The 12,859-nt window shown below is 41.4% G+C and overlaps 1 protein-coding gene and 1 long non-coding RNA gene across 3 annotated transcripts in view; one reads left to right on the forward strand and one right to left on the reverse strand.

The window, feature by feature from the left end:
• LOC109912215 (oxysterol-binding protein 2-like) overlaps positions 1-12,859 on the forward strand; it is a 318,882-nt gene that overhangs the window by 122,625 nt on the left and 183,398 nt on the right. The window lies entirely within an intron of this gene.
• LOC125485935 lies at positions 4,363-8,586 on the reverse strand. The gene is made up of 3 exons (XR_007264640.1): positions 8,493-8,586; positions 4,639-4,738; positions 4,363-4,508 (listed from the first exon to the last, which is right to left on the reverse strand). It is a non-coding gene; the product is annotated as an uncharacterized LOC125485935 (long non-coding RNA).

Genomic DNA, 12,859 nt, shown 5'->3' on the forward strand with positions numbered 1-12,859 from the left:
TTCTTCATTAAACTTCCGTAGCAACAGGTTATTCAGCTTAAATAAAAACCGAAAGAACTGCAGATGCTGTAAATCAGGAACAGAGACAGAAGTTGCTGGAAAAGCTCAGCAGCTCTGGCAGTGTCTGTGAAGAAAAAAATCAGAGTTAACGTTTCGGGTCCGGTGACCCTTCCACACCAAGAGACCAAAACCGCCTATTTTTCTCTATCTGAGAGTTCTTCTGGCATGAGTCTTCCTGTTATATAAGAGGCTATTATTAATAGGAATTAGACTTGGGTACAGTGTCCTCAGGAGTAATAGGCTAACATAGTCCTTCTTTCCCACTGTACAGTGGTTCTACAGTTTGTATAATGAAGATTTCTGTGCCTGTTAATTTTGAATGAAATTAATATATTTTGAGTGAAATTTCAGATTGGTGTTGAATTACGTGTAGATATTTCAAGAATGATGTGATTGGGATGATGCTTGTGTGTTAATTGAATTATGAACTAACGTAAGTCTAGATAAATATGTAGAGTTATAACTTTCCCTTGGCAAGCTCATCAGTATAATTTGATACTCTCGATTTAGTTTCAAGCACGTGGGGTTAAATTTGATATGAATTACAATTTTCATGCATCTGCATTCAGTTTAAAGCAGAGGAATGGGCACTTAGTTTTAAGGCTGAAATAATCTTTCAGATTTTCCTAAACTAGAAGGTAAATAAATTGATAGAAACAAAGAGAAAAGAAACACAAAGTGAGGCATCACATGGAGTCTGTAATAAAATGATGGAGTAGAGCAGCGGCTCACCTGCAGTTTGGCTAAGGTGGAAATGGTACTAAATAGTTATGAGGAGTGTGTTGTTCACCACTCTAGGACATCATCTCCATGGATCGATTACATTTACCTGGAAGGAGGGGAAAGCAGATTACAGGTCATATTGATCCAAAAACAGAAATTGCTGGAAAAGCTCAGGAGGTCTGGCAGCATCTTTGGAGAGAGATCAGAGTTAATGTTTCGGGTCTGGTGACCCTTCCTCAGAACAGCATCTGCAGTTCTTTCGGTTTTTATTTCATAATGACCCATACTGTTACAATAAAGCTGGATTTTTTTTAAAAGGATAGTAAATTATCCACATCCTAAAATGAACTTAAGGACCAGGAGCTGCTGAAATGCCTGATTATCAATTGAATAAACAAATATTAATACATCCATGTGCGGTATCCATGAGATAAGTACTAAAAGACATTCTAACTTTCTAATGCAATGTTGTTGCATCAACCTATGATAAAAACATAAGAAATAGGAGCAGGAGTCAGCTATTCAGCCCTTCAAGCCTGTCTCACCATTCTAAAACAACATGGCTGATCTGCCCTAGGCCTCAGCTCTTTCGTGCCAGTTCATCATTGCCTTCAACTCCCCACTGTTTCAAAAATCTACCTCCTCCCTTAACACTTTTAGTGATCTAGCTGCCACAATGCTCTGGGGCATAAAATTTCACACACTCACTACTGTATGAGAGAATAAATTCCTTCACATTTTAGTTTTAAATGAGTGTCCCCTTATTCTGTAACTATGACCTCTGATTCGAGATTTTTCCACTAGTGGAAACATCATCTTGACGTCTACCCTGTCAACACATTCTACCTATGTTTAGATAATACATGGAAACACTCGTCTATGATGTCACTGTATTAAGTGGCATTCATGATATAATGCAATGCATATGCCCGCTGCCACTTAGTTGTGTTCGTTTGACTCATCCTGGGTTCATAGCTTCCACTGTGAATTTTGTTGCTGTGTGGCTCACCTATTAAATTTAATGATCCAGAGAGCAGAATGCCCAAAAGAGTGTGTTAGTCCATCACAAGTGGTTTCCGGTAACCTCAGCACTACTGACACACCTCTAGTGGTATATTAAAGATAAGGGATATTAAAAGTTTCCAGGGGAATGCACAATACCTGTTTTTCTTTTCCCCTAGTCAATGTGCTATCCCTGGATTTTCTGGCGCTATCCCCGTTCCCTGTGGATTGAGGAATCTCCTGTAATGAATTTTTTCCAACTGTACCTATTCTTGTCCCAGGCTGCAGTGTCATCGGGTGTGTTCAGTTTTCTTGGTTTAATGTCCCATTCAAAAGATAAACTAAATCACCCTCTATTCTGCTAGATAGATGTAAAAGATCCCAGAAACTACTTTGAAGAAGAGCAGGGTTCTGTCTGCATTCTGGCAAATATTATATCTCAAAAATGATCAGTAAAATTTTTAAGTGGTCATTATTTCATTGCCATTTAAGGATCTTACAGTGTGCAGATTGACTGCCCTGTTTTCTATATCAGTGACTAAACTTCAAAGAAAAAATTACCTCATTGGCTGTAAAGCACTTTGAAATGTTCTGGAGGCAATGAAAGGTTCTATATAAAAGTCGTGTTGACTTCATTATTTCCAAAATCATCTTACAAGATTTTTTTTAAACTCAACATATTTTTCTAATCAGCCTGTTCGGAGATGCTATTACACACCTCTGGAACAGATAGGACTTGAACCTGTGTCGCTTGGTCTAGGAGTAGGGACACTACTACTGCACCACAAGAGTCTTTGGAAATTGAGGTGAGGTAAAACTTCCTGAGCCTGCCTTGATTTGAACACGGGGCCATCAGGTCTGGAGTCAGATGCACTATCATTGTGTCATGAGCCCAGCCTTTTAGAGGATATTATCTGGAATACTAGATGAGGTACACCTGAATTTATTACCAAGAAACCAGTTCAGACTTACGGGCCTCTAGTTTACACATCCAAAAACACGTGAAACCCATCAAAGGATTTTATTAGATATGCACACGTCGGGGCTCTTTGGAGGTGCAGTGTTGTGTCCTTTTCTCTGGGCCAAGAGGCCTGGGTTCAAATCCCACCTCCTCCAGAGTTGTGTTATAACATCTGTGAGCAAGTTGATGAGGAAAATATATAGATACACGCATGTCGGAGTTCTTTGTGGTGTAGTGGTAATGTCACTACCTCCAAGCCAGGAGGTCTGGTTTCAAGTCACATCTGCTGTAGATATGCATGATATAATCTCTCAACAGATTGACTAGAAATATCTCGGTATGCACATGTTTAACCTTTCACCTCCATAAGGTTGTGGTGCAACAACAATTGTATTAATGTCCATTGCTGACAAATGTAAACACTTCAACTTTTATTACACCCATTCCCTTCCATTGTTAGCATTTTACTATAATCTTACCAGTTTCTCATCAAAAACCATTTGCTTACACAATTTCTTTTTATTAGGATTGAATAAACCTCAGTTGGCTGAGTGCTCCTGATGTGCTTGACACCAATTCATAACGGACCCAAGAGTTCACTTTAATGTAAGATGAGGTCCTTCATTATGGCTTCAATATTGACTAAGAAGAATGGATTTAATAGAACAGTGTAGCATAGAATGTGGTGATTTGGCCCATCATGTGAGTGCCAACTTTTGAAGAAAGCTTTAGTGCCACTGTCTTGCTCATTCCCTTTCACCCTGCAATATTTCCCTTTTCAAGTGTTTGTAAAATTCACACTTGGAATTGAGTCTGCTCTGCTAATTAACATGTTCCAACACATTTTTTCTAAAAAAACTCCTCCTTTTCCTACTTGTTCTTTTGCCAATGATCTTGAATCTCTTACCTCTGATTACAGATTCTCCTAAAAATGGAAATGGTTTCTCCCTATCTGCCTTATAATTTTGAACTTCTCTAGTCTTCCATATAAGTAAAGCTCCTCATCCCTTGTAGTGTTCTGGTAAGTCTCTTTTGGTTTCAACTCAAAGGCCTTTGCATCCTTCCTAAATAATCTTGGCCTAGTGGTTTTATTGCTAGACTATTAATCTGGGGACCTGGGTTCAAATCTTGCCATGGCCCCATAACAAATTTGGAATTAAAAGTCTAATGAAGAAATCATTGTTGATTTGTCAGGGAAGAATATACTGTCGTTAACTGGGCCAGGTCAGAAATCACATGACACAAGGTTATAGTCCAACAGGTTTATTTGTAAACACAAGCTTTCAGAGAGTGAGGCTGTGAAAGCTTGTGTTTTCAAATAAACCTGTTGGACTATAACCTGGTGTCATGTGATTTCTGACCTTGTCCACCCCAGTCCAACACTGGCACATCTTAACTGGGCTGGCCTACATGTGACTCCAGACCCACAGCAACAATTCTTAACTGTCCTCTTATTGATGAACGATAAATGCTGGCCTAGCCAGCGATGCCCACATCCTATGAATAGCTAAAATTGGACACAGTTCTCCAGCTTACATATGACTTATGATGTAACTTTTACAAATCACTGAAAGTATACTTGCATTACATTGGAATGCAGCAAAATAAATTCACCGACTGCTTAGATTGAGTTCAGCTTGGAACTTCTGGTGACTTTTGTTGGCAGCTATGAACTATGGTTAAATGGATTCCTCGAGGTTTCATCACATGACTTAGTCCATGCTCCAGATCAACACTCTTGGGACTCACTGCACTCCTACACCTATTGGAAAGCAAAATGACTCATTAAGCAGTTGACTGATAGGCAGTAGCCTTTCTTTCCCATTTTCAATATATTTTACATCTGCTAAAAAGAAATGTTCAAAGAAAATGACAGGTTGTTTTCTAATGACCTTCATGATCTTTCTCTAAGCTTGCACGCAGTAGTGTCCTGGAGATTGGTTTCCAATTTTTGAAGACTTCAGGCCAATTCTAGAGGTTTGGCAACCCCATCTGTGAAAGGCAAAAATGACATATTAATCTATAGTAATGATGTCAGACCGGTAGGTTTAAAAAAAAACTGTGGTTCTCACAATGGTTGAGCTTGACATTGATTTTGCAGCCATTGAGTAGATTGGTCACTGGTTCCATAGTCAAAGAGGACCAGCCAGACTGAATGCCTGTCCCTGTGCACCACAACTAGTGTTCTCCTAGCAATCCAATGAGTAAAGCATTCAGTTTCATTAGTGGTTTGTCAGAACATTTCTTTAACTTTACAGAGCGTCAAAGGAGGAACAGTCCCTAATTTATCAGCAGATTCTGAAAGTAGCCTGTCACATTGTGTGTGACTAGAATTCTTGGTCTTAATGAGTTGCAGAATATAGAAACCAAGTGATATTTCATTGAGATAACAAGGTGTAGAGCTGGATGAACACAGCAGGCCAAGCAGCGTCAGAGGAGCAGGAAGGCTGACGTTTCGGGCCTAGACCCTTCATCAGAAAATTTTCTACTATCTCTGATATTTCATTGCTGTTTTTGGGAGCTTGCTGTGTGAAAATGTTTGTTGAGTTTCCCAATTTACAACAGTGAGTACACTTCAGTAACATTTTATTGATTGTAAAGTGCTTTGAGATGTTCTTTCTCTTTATTCATTCACAGGATGAGAGTATCGCTGGCCAGGCAGCATTTAATGCCCATCCCTAATTGTCCAGAGAGCAATTAAGAGTCAACCACATTGCTGTGGGTCTGGAGTCACATGTAGGCCAAACCCAGTAAGGATGGCAGATTTCCTTCTATAAAGGACATTAGTGAACCAGATGGGTTTTTCCAACAATCGACAATGGATTCATGGTTAGCATTAGACTCTTACGTCCAGATATTTATTGAATTCAAATTCCACCGTCTGCCATGGCGGGATTTGAACCTGGGTCTTTCATCATGAAAGAATGCAATCTTTATTGCTTTCTTTTTAACATTTTCTGTTGTATTTCTGCTGCTTCTCTCGTTTTGCCCTTGAATGCATCAGTGCCAGTTTTGTTTAGTGTTGCCTGAGGTTGACTATGACTGGTGTTAATAGCCTGAAAAGTGAGCTGATCAAACTAAGGAGGTCAGTTTTTCTGTCCTGCAGCACTAATTGTGAGTCTATCTGCTCACTGCATTACTTATTTTGACAAGTTATAGTTCAGCCTTTGACATTTGAGGAAGAACTGCAACCAGATTTATATTTTCCCCTCATGGTATAATGCTTGTAGAGTTAGTTCTTCAACATCTCATCTCATTGTAATGTAGGACATAACAGTTGGTTTGCATTTTTTGGATAGCCATGTGTCCTTGTGTATCTACATGTGACAAGCCATTCCTCATTAAAAAAAATAGTTTTTATCTAGTCTCATTCTCCTGCCTACTCTCCAGATTACCTTTTTTTACTAAAAAGTCTTCCCTTTTCTTTCTAAAGGCCCTTTGTTCCACCATTTTCTGCCCAATGACCCTTTATATAAATAATAATTGCTTAATCTCTCCCTTCTAATAATCTTTAATGCTTTCCACTACTCATTGACTTATCAGTTGCAATTTACTTTATCAAAATCCTTTTGTTGAACCCTTAGCGACCCTTTTGTTTTGGCCATACTGTGATAACAAAGCTCCAAACTAAATTTCTGAATTAAAAGTAGAACTGGAGAAACTTGGCAGGTCTGGCAGCATCTGTGGAAAGAAACAATTAGCGTTTCCAGTCCAGTTACACTTCTTCACTAATTTATTCTCATTATCAAACCCCTGGTGTCGTCTGGTGAATTCTCCTTGCGGCCTTGACAGTCTTCCTCAATTTAGTTATCCGCAGTTGCTAATCTTTTGATGTAGTCTCCTTGGACTTGGGCAGGGCTAATGATAAGGGAGACTGACAGCAAAGGTCAGAGCCCATGGGATCCAAGGAAATATGGCAAAGTGGATCCACAAGTGGCTGAGCAGCAGGAAGCAGAGGGTGATGATTGAGGAGTGTTTGTCAGACTGGAAATCTGTGTCCAGTAGGGTCCTACAGGAGTCAGTGTTGGATTTCTGAAGAAAGATCACTGGACCCGAAACGTTAATTTTGCTTCCTCTGCACGGATGCTGCCAGACCTTCTCCACTATGTTTGTTGCAGTGTTAGGGCCCTTACTGTTTTTGTGGTTTATATAAATGATTTAGACTTGAATGTAAGGGGGTTGATCAGTAAATATACAGATGATGCAAAAATTGGTGCAGTGTTAAATAGTGAGGAGGACAGCCTTAGACCACAAGAGGGTATAGCAGGCTGGTCAGGTGGGCTGATCTGTGGCAAATGGAATTCAATCCGGATAAGTGTGAGGTGATACACTTGGGTTAAATAAGGCGAGGGAATACATTGATGAAAAGTAGGACCCTGGGAATCACTGAGGATCAGAGGGACCTTGGTGTATATGTACACCTGTCCCCTAAGATTGAAGAACAGGGAGATTATGCTGGAATGTTTAAGATGTTGGTTATGTCAAAGGTCGAGTATTGTGTGCAGTTTAGAAATTCACATTGTAGGAGGGATATGATAGCAGTAGAGAGGGTGAATGGGAGATTTGCCAGGGTAATGCCTGCTTTAGTTATGAAGAAAGGTTGGACAGACTGGGACAACAAGGTGCAGGGCTGGATGAACACAGCAGGCCAAGCAGCATCCTAGGAGCAGAAAGGCTGACGTCCGGACAGACTGGGATTGCTTTCCTTGGAGCAGAGGAGATTTTGGGGGGCATGATTGAGAGGTATTAAATTGAGGTGCATAGATAGGATAGATAGGAAGAAACATTTCACCTTGATGGAGGGCTCTACGACTGGGATCATAGATTTAAGATAAGGGGCAGGAGGTTTCGAGGAGATGTGAGGAAAACCATTTTCATCTGGAACTCACCGTTTGTAAGGCTGGTAGAAGCAGAATCCCTCAAACAATGAAGAAGTATTTCAGGTGGCTCAGTAATTAGCATTGCTGCATCACAGCGCTAGTACCTGGATTCGATTCCACCCCCGGGCGACTGTCTTTCTAGAGTTTGCACTTGTCCCTGTATCAGCGTGGGTTTCCTCCCACAGTCCAGCGATGTATGGGTTAGCCATGGGAAATGCAGGGTTACAGGTCAAGGGTAGGGGAATAGGTTTGGCTGGGATACTGTTTGGAGGACCGGTGTGGATTCGATGGGTCGAATGGCCTCCTTCCACACTGTAAGGATTTAATGATACGCAATTGCGAGACCAAGGCATACAAGACTAAAGGCCAAATGCTGGAAAAGGGATTGGAATTTCTGAAGAAGGGTCTAGGCCCGAAACGTCAGCCTTCCTGCTCCTCTGATGCTGCTTGGCCTGCTGTGTTTATCCAGCTCTACACCTTGTTATCTCGGAATAGTTAGATGGTTGTTTTTGACCGGGGAGGACGCAGTGGACCGAAGGACCTTTTTCCGAGCTATAGATCTCTATCACTGTATGACTCTACACATGGGGCCCAATCAATAATTTTTCTACAGGTTGCAAATTTTATCTTTGCTTTTTCACTTATAGTTCCACATGCCAATTACTGAGAACTCATTCCTGCGAGTGTGTCACTCCCGGCTGTCCATTATTCCTATAAATCAACAATCTGAATTCTTCAGGTGGTTACACTCCTGTCTATAACATTCCTGGGTATTCATTATTCGGTATACACCATCCAAATCTTTCAGGTAGGCTCCTAATTTAATAGTATTGAATCCCTGGATTAGATCCCTCGGTGTCACTCACTCTCTTGTACCTAAACGTGCGGAGCTGTTTCAGAGTACGTTGGGAAGTGTTATCCAGTGACGGAATGCTGATTGCAGTGAAAGCGGTGTTGATGTCGGGAGGTGAGGAGTTAAACTGGCCCGTGTTGTAGAGTAAGCAGCAGTGCATTGTGGTATGAAAGCCCGGAGTGCTGCATTGACGGGGGGGGAGGAAGAGCAGCATGTAAAAGCAAGTGAGAGAGAGATTCCCCGCTGAGCGGGATGGACGGTGAGGAGTGGCAGCGGTGACTGATCGAGAACCGAGCTCGGCTCCGCTTCCCCGGGACACCCAGCCGAAGGGAATGAAGGGCAGAAGCTGCTGGGAGACGGGATCCGCACGCACGTTCTGCCACTCGGGCTGCCTGAGTAAATTGAAGAGGGGTTAGTTGCCTTGCAGTGCTTCTCTGCCTGGCTCATCTTTTACAAAACAAAACTGCACGGTCAGCAACTTGCACATGACTATAATTGTGGGGTACGGGAACCGGATCCGAAGAAAATTCAGTAATATTTAATTGCTGTTAGGCCCTGATTCAGAAAAGAATGCCCGCGATTGGGTCCAACTCCCAGAACCAGCATTGTGCTCACCTCTGTCCTATTTGGTTTAATAATCCATTATTGATCTCGATTATAATGTATTGCAATCGGGGTGCCATTCCTTCGATATTCCTGTGAGCTGATGAAAAAAATGTCTATGCTTTTGCAATGATTCATTTCCAATCATAACATTCAATGTAACAGTGAAATGGTACAAAGATTAACAAAAGAATCCAGTAGTTGATCCACTGAATGTTTCCATGCCTTCTTAGTCGTACCTTTTTTGATCTGTGCTGATGTCTCACAGTTACATACATGGTGACACTGGACCCCTGGGTTGATTTGCAGGCGCTCAATGCAAAATCAGTACCCGAGGTTTCTCTCTCTTCCAGGAGTCACTCTTTCAGAATTCACCATCCCCCTACTCTCACCTCAGCCACAGTTCCTGAGGTCACCCTATTCTGAAGTGATACTTCTATTGATTTGAGACACTTCTTCCTGAGCCAGGCAATCAGCATCTCATCCACTTAGATGGTATCTGTCTGTCCTGCTGTTTGAAGATGATCCTGTTGCCTTGACTGTCAGACAGATGCCTGACCGCTCTTTAGCTCCTGAGACAGATGTGCTCTGGACTGATTAGTGTGCCCCCGTTACCTGTTGGGAATAAATTTAACATCACAGCTAACATGTCAAATTAAATGGGACTATATTAACACTGCAATTATACTGCATGAAAGATCTAGTCCGTTTTAGTCATTCCTCTGTGCCATTTGTTGAGTCAAACTGCTTTAGCCCATAAACATCCAATCCCATTTGGCCTAATTCAGCTTTCTATTTTTGGTTGTGCACTCTTTCTTTCAAGAAGAAAAATGTGGATCAAAGTCCCACTGGTTCATTTGCTGCCGTTCAAACATTCATAAAGGTGAGGGCAATGTTGCATGTTTGAGGATATATATAAACAGTCCAACTGAGCAGGCATCAATGGAGAGTGCCAGTTTAACTTGGTGCTGTTGATTTGCATTATGGAAAGTTACCAGCTTCAAACTAGTGCTTGCAGAAAAATTAATCAGTGCTAAAATTTCAGGATGTAAATATATCATGTATATTTCATATCTGTCTCCAATATGTATCAGCTGTGGCTTAGTAGACAGCACACTCGCCTCTGAACTGCAAGGATCTAGGTTCAAGTCCTACTTCAGGTCTTGAGCACAAAAGTGGAGGCTGACACTCAGTGTGTACTGAGGGAGCATTTCATTGTTTGGAGGTGTCATTTTTCAGATGAGATGTTGAATCAACCCCCTATCTACCTGCTCAAGTTAATATTAGTTAATTTCCTAATCAACCTGTTGAGATTTTGTCCCCCACCTCAGGTGGGACTTGAACCTGGGCCTCCTGATTCAGAGGTAGAGTTACTACCACTGCACCATAAGAGCCATCTCAGGTTGATGTTAAGGTTCCCATGTTGAAGAAAAGCAGATGAGTTATCCCTTGTGCCCTGGCCAATATTTTTTCCTCAGTCAGCATCTCAAAAAACATCATTTGAGTCATTTATCGCATTGCTGTTTGTGTAAGTTTGCTGAGTGCGGATTGACTGCCATGTTTTCTACACTACAATAGAGACTACACTTCAAAACGTGCTTCCATGATTGTAAAGCACTTTGTTCACGACCACCGGATGTCTCAACACAACATGAATGCAAGTGTATGTTAAGTTTTGCAGATTTCTTGAATGTAGTACAGTTTACTTCTTTCCCATGATATTCCCCTGCCATGTATTGATAGCATATTATTGATTCAGAAAAATGTGCATCACTTTCTCACCAGAAGCAACATAGACCTGCCAGTAATATTCATCAACATTTAAAGGGGAATCTTCAAGAAAAATTCAATCTAACAAATCTAAGAGTTTTTGAGCTGATTTAACTGACTAGGGCAGTGAATAGGTGGGCATGTGAATCTCCAAGTTTGTTGTTAATATGTGTTAAATTTTCAGATTTTGATGGCTACAGTGTATGCACAACATCCAGTGCTTGCACATTTTACATTTATTACTGTATATACCCTGTACTGTGAAGCACCATTTTTGTTTATACCTCCAACAGTATAACTGAATGGGGCCAAGACTGGGCTCACAGAAGACAAAAGGGCTGGTTTCCTCTGGAATCATAGAATCCCTACATTACAGAAAGAGGCCATTCAGCCCATCAAGCCTACGCCGACCTTCTGAACAGCATCCCACCCAGACCATTACATTATCCCCATAACCCCGCATTTTCCATGGCTAATCCACCTAGCTTACCCATCCCTAGACACTACAGAAATTTTAGCATGGCCAACCCACCTAATCTGCACGTTTTTGGACCTTGGAAGGAAACTGAGGAAGCCAGAGGAAAGCCATGCAGACTGGGGGAGAATGTGCAAATTCAACACAAACAGTTACCTGAGGCTGGAATTGAACTCCAATTCCTGGCACTGTGAGGCAGTAGTGCTAACCACCATGCCACCCAATATTAGGTACATCAGCCCCTCCAATCTGTTCCATCATGCAATGACACCCTGCTAATATGCAATTGAATTCAATGCACTATGCCTCTCGCCTCTTGTCATTTTTCTTCAATATTAATTTCTAATTACAAATCAACAATGATCTAGAATCAACTGCCTTTTCTAGAAGAAAGTTTACAACTTCTAACACTCTTTCCATATAAAGGTGTTTTCCCTTTAACTTTCACTCCTGAAATACATTTTTACCAGGAAGACTAAATTGTCCAACCAGCAGCTTCCTCCATTTTCCTTTCTTCCAATAGTTTGCTGGGCCAAACATCGTCTAAAGCTGTCCCTGCCTATATCTAAACACTTTCTCCATTTTCTCTTGAATCTCTCTTCGTGGCCTAAGAACATTATGTCCAACTATCCTAACTCCTGCTTCCTTGACTTTATTTCCACTGACCTGTCAACTACCAACTTCTCTCTCTCTCTCTCTCTGTCTCTCTCTCTCCCGATCCCAAGATGGCGGAGTTATCAGTGCAGTGTACAGGCTCCTCAGCCCAGGAGCCCGGAGGTCGTCTACTCAGTCCATTTTGGTTTTTTTTCTTCTTTTCTGTCTTTTTTAAAATGTTTCCATTTATCACCTTACTTCATTCAACGGCTTCGGCAGAAGGCATTTTCTCCTGGCCTGGGTCCAGCAATGAGGATGCTCCCAGCCCAGCGACGACCCAGCCTGGCAGCCTTGTTATGGAGGGGCAGTCTTGGCTTGGCCTGGCAGTCTCCAGGTTTGGTCTGAAATTGATCTGAGATGAACTTTCCCTAATTTTTACTGTTTTTCTTTTCTATGACTTGTGTCATTAATACAGGCTCCATGGTATGGTGACTTATGAAAATTGTCTTTTATTTTTGTGACAATATACGTGACAATAAATCGTTATTCTATTCCTATTGTATGCCTATTTTAATACTATTCTCTTCCTGATCCCCAAGTTAATTGCAGTATTCACACAGTCTTCAGAAGAAGGATCCCGTCCCAAAACATCAACTTTCCTGCTCCTCTGATGCTGCCTGGCCTGCTGTGTTCCTCCAGCTCCACACTGTGTGTTATCTCTGACTCCAGCATCTGCAGTTCTTACCATCTCTAATTATAGTGTTCACTGTTTTCTCCCACTTGCTTTTAAATCTGCCACTATCACCCCTCCTCAAAAAAATCCCTTAACTCCACATTCTTTGCAATCTACTGGTCATCTCCAAAGTCCTTGAGCGTGTTGTGACCTTCCAATTCTGTAGTCAACACTCCTGGAACTCTGTATTTGAAATTTTCAATTA

Source organism: Rhincodon typus, chromosome 24, assembly GCF_021869965.1.
Source record: "Rhincodon typus isolate 14 chromosome 24, sRhiTyp1.1, whole genome shotgun sequence".
Taxonomy (NCBI): Eukaryota; Metazoa; Chordata; class Chondrichthyes; order Orectolobiformes; family Rhincodontidae; genus Rhincodon; species Rhincodon typus.